Source organism: Galeopterus variegatus, unplaced genomic scaffold (assembly GCF_000696425.1).
Source record: "Galeopterus variegatus unplaced genomic scaffold, G_variegatus-3.0.2 Scaffold673, whole genome shotgun sequence".
Taxonomy (NCBI): Eukaryota; Metazoa; Chordata; class Mammalia; order Dermoptera; family Cynocephalidae; genus Galeopterus; species Galeopterus variegatus.
In genome coordinates this window covers 223,052-227,991 of record NW_007726784.1, presented here as the reverse complement: position 1 = coordinate 227,991, position 4,940 = coordinate 223,052, and positions in this window count along the sequence as shown.

Genomic DNA, 4,940 nt, shown 5'->3' with positions numbered 1-4,940 from the left:
GACCTGATGGCTTCACTGCTGAATTCTACCAAACATTTAAAGAAGAACTAATACCAATTCTCTTCAAATAATTTCAAAAAATTGAGGAGGAGGGAATACTTCCCAGCTCATTTTATGAGGCATCATTACTGTGATTCCAAAATTGAACAAGGACACAACAATCAAAAAAATTACAGGCTAATATCCCCAATGAGCATAAACACAAAAATACTCAACAAGATACTAGAAAACAGAATCCAACAGCACATTAAAAAGATCATTCACCATGAGCAAGTGGGATTTATCCCAGGGATGCAGAGATGGTTTAACATAAGCAAATCAATAACTGCATTAATAGAAAGACAAAAGCCATGTGATAATTTCAATTGACACAGAAAAAGCATTTGACAAAATTCAACATTCGTTCTTGATAAAAACGCTTAACAAACTTGGTATTGAAGGTATGTACCTCAATACAATAAGGGCTATACACGACAAACCCACAGCTAACATCATACTGAATGGGGAAAAGCTGAAAACTTTCCCTCTTAGATGTCAAATTATACTACAAAACTATAGTAACCAAAACTGTAGGGGACTGGCACAAAAACAGACACATAGACCAATGGAACAGAATAGAAAGGCCAGAAATAAATTCACACACATACAGGTAACTGATCTTTGGCAAAGGTGCCAGGAATACATATTGAAAAAAAGACAATCTGTTCAGTAAATGGTGCTGGGAAAACTATATCCACATGCAGAAGAATGAGACTAGACCCCTACCTCTCACAATATACAAAAATCAACTCAAAATGGATTAAAGACTTAAATTTAAAACCCAAAACTATGAAACTACTAAAAGAAAACATAGGGGAAACAATCCATAACATGGGGCTGGGCAAGGATTTTTAAAATAAGTCTTCAAAAACACAGACAATAATAGACAAGTGGGATTACATTAAACTAAAAAGCACATCAAAGGAAATTGTTAACAGAGTGAAGAGACAGCCTACAGAATGGTAAAAAAAATATTTGCAAACTATACATCTGACTAGGGGTTAATATGAAGAATATATAAGGAACTTAAAAAGCTCAACAGCAAAAAACCCAAATAACCCAATTGAGAAATGGGCAAAGGATCTTAATAGACATTTCTCAGAAGACAAATGGCCGGTAGGCATATGAAAAAAATGCTCAACATTACTAATCATCAGGGAAATGCAAATCAAAACCACGAGGAGATACCACCTCACTCCAGTTAGAATGGCTGTTATCAAAAAGATAAAATAAGTGTTGGTGAGAATATGTAGAAGAGGGAACACTTGCACACTATTGGTGGGAGTGTAAACTAATACAGCCATTATGGAAAACAGTATGGAGGTTCCTCAAAAACTTAAAAATAGAACTACTATGTGATCCAGCAATCCCATTACTGGATATATACCAAAAGGAAATGAAGTCAGTAGGTTGAAGAGAGATCTGCACTCCCATGTTTACTGTGGCACAATTTACAATAGTCAAGATATGGAATCAACCTAAGTGTTCACAATAGATGAATGGGTAAAAAAAAGTATATGCACACAATGGAATACTATTCAGCCATGATAAAGAATGAAATCCTGTTATTTGTAACAATATAGATGGACTTGGACATCAATAAGTCAAGTAAGCCAGGCACAGAAAGACAAATTCCATATGATCCCACACATACGTGAAATTAAAAAAAACATGTGAAATTTAAAAAAAAAAAGTTGATATAGAGATGGAATAGAACAGTGGTTACCAGGGACTGGGGAGACAGAGGGGAAGGGAAAACAGGGAGAGGTTGGCCAGTAGGTACAAAATTACAATTCAATATGAGGAATAAATTTTGAGGTTTATTGCATAGTATGGTGACTATGGTTAACAGTTTTGTATATTACATAATAGCTAGAGGAGAGGCTTTTGAGTGTTTTTGCCACAAAGAAATGATAAATGGGTGAGGTGATGGTTACATTAACTACCCTGACCCAGTCATTATACAGCATACATATCAAACATCAGAGTGTACCCCATAAGCATGTAAAATTACAACGTGTCAATTGAAATAAATGGGAAAAGAATTTACCGTAGGAATTATCTCTGTTTTAGGTTAGTTATTAGGTCTAAAATTCTGAAACTATCCTCATAAATCTTCTACAGGGAAAAAATGTTCAAGGTGAATAGGCCACACGTACTTTTTGCTTTTGGAGGCATTATGTCATCTGATCTTTACGACAAACATACAGTGCAATTATTTTCCACATTTTACAGATGATTGAACAGAGTTTGATTCACATAAATCTTCTACAGGGAAAAAATGTTCAAGGTGAATAGGCCACACGTACTTTTTGCTTTTAGAGGCATTATGTCATCTGATCTTTACGACAAACATACAGTGCAATTATTTTCCACATTTTACAGATGATCGAACAGAGTTTGATTCGTACGAGTTTAAAAAGCACATAAAATTTACCATCCTAACCATTTTAAGTATACAGTTTAGTAGAGATAACTCTATTCACATTGTTCTTCATTTGTGTAATTTTGAAAGATTATGGCAGCAGTTCAAAAATAATTTGGTAAATTTGAAAATTCAAGTGTTAGAAACATATTAGAAGCTTTTGTATTATCTCTAATGGCAATGTTACTAAAAGGGTTATAGTTCATGGATATGGTAATTAGCTGAAAATTAGTTTTCTTTCTACCTACACTCTTCTCATTAAGCATACTTTGCCTTTTTGCTTGTATTTATGACATAGACTTACTTTTAGTCTTACATTGAGGGCATTGGTGTGATTCATAGCATTACTTCCCAAAGATGTGAGAAGAAAATTAACAGTGGGATTCCAGACCTCTGCAATCAACCTGATCTTGAAACACCATACAGGCACAGTTTAGACAGAGCTACTGTATGTAATTTAGTAACAGCCTAAGAAAATGGACACAGTTCTTTCCAGGGCAGCAGACATAAGCAGCAATAAATACGCAAGCGCTACAGCAAAGGATCACGTCATTCTGGCTTTGTGCCGTTTATAACGAAAACCTGGAAAGAGCAGAAATCCCTTTGAACTTATATTTGCAAAACTTTGTGTCTATTATTTTATCTTCTGAATTTCCTTTATTTTCTGTTTATTTCCTCATACCACCACTCTGTTGGGTGCAGAATTTGCTTAGATTTGTTTGAGTGGCCCTGATTTACAGGTGGTAACTTGCTTACCCGGAGAAAGGTATTGGGGAGTGAATTGGATGCAGTTTAGCTGTGGCTCAATAGAGGGAGTAGAGGAGCTGAGACAGAGGAGCCAGCGAGAGAACGTGTCTGATTAAGTAAGTGTTGTGTGCGCGCACCGGGAGGAGGGGAGGGGTGGGGTAGGGTGGGGGGTGCCTCTAGCTGCTCCACCCTCACTTTGTCAGCAGGTAGAGAGCGTGATTGCAATCCCAGGGGAGGGAGTCAGAGCTAGAACACCAATTACAAACCGCAGGCTTCCTGCTCTAGGGAGCTGATCCAGAATTGTCTTTCTGGAAAGGAAGCACTCGAATCCTTCCGAACTTTCCAAGTCCATCCATGATTCAGAGATACTGCCTTCTCCCTCTGGGATTTTCTGTGTTTCTGGTAGTGAATTGTTGCTGATGTGCTTGCAACCTTGCTTCTTTTCTCTTTCAAGATTTGATCATTTTATATGCTGTTCGGAGAGAAAAAGAACTTTTGTTAGGAGATTTCGGGAATGATTTTGGATCTTCTATAAGTGTTTTTAGAGTTCTTGGAGACAGTAGCTCTCATCCTGGAGTAAGTTTCTGCCTTTGATCTGCATGGATTATTTTTTCAGGCTGCGGAATTTGTTGGCACCTACCTGTAGTGTGGGGCACTTGGTTTGGTTTGCAGAGTAAGAAGGTGGAAGAATGAGCTGTACTTGGTTAAGCAGTGGAAACCTTTTTTGAGCAGAATCTATAAAAGCATAATTGAATTTGTTTCATCCCCGTGGATTGCAGTGGGCCCAACAGCGCAACAGGTTTGCAGATTTCTTTTGAAATTATTTTTTTTTCTCCCGCCTCTGCCTCAGCAAAAGAAAAGAATCTATTTAACAAGTTCTTATTCAATTGCTTGTCTTTTCAGCACTTATTCTGAATACTTTATAAGATTTTTAAACTTGACCTCAGAACGCAGCGGGCTTTGTGGGTGAACTGCGTTTATATTTACTTAAGGGTGCACATTTTAGAATCCTTTTCTGTGTTTATACAAAGACCCAAATTCTCGGGCCTCAAACTTTGACTACACTGAAATAACAGTTTAATGTGGAAACTTTTGAATACTTGTTGTAGCATCTTTGGACATCCCTCAAAGTGTGACCTGAAATTTTGTTTTATTATTGTTACCTCTCTTCCCCCATTAAAAGATAAAATCTTCTTGTAGTCTTTAGTCATTTACTATTGACACATTTTGTGGCTTAAAAAGGGCCATCTCTTCATTTTCTGAGCTGGAGTTTTTCTCTCTCACCTTTCATGCATGACCTTAGCTTTTTACTTTGCCTTGTTTGGTTAATGAACATTGGATTTAGTGCCTCAGCAACTTGATACATATGGAAGTCAACACCAAGTGATCTGATAGAATAAAAATTCATGATGTGACACTTAATCTCAAGCAAAGGTGGAAATTCCAAAGAGAAGTGGTGATATCTTTACTAGTCATAGTGAAGATGGGAGAAAATGACATACCAGCAGCAGAAGTGGGCTAAAAACACCCTCCTGTCTGCCCAATCAGGAATGCTACCTGTTTGGGGAATATACTTTAGAGACAGGAAGGGCCAAAACTACGACTTGGCATTCTGAAACTGAAGCATAAATTCTCTTCTCCTCCGTTTGTCTGGATCTGAGAACCCGCATTTGGAATTAGCTAGTGGAAGCAGTATGTATGGCCAAAGTGCATTGCTGCAGCTGGTAGC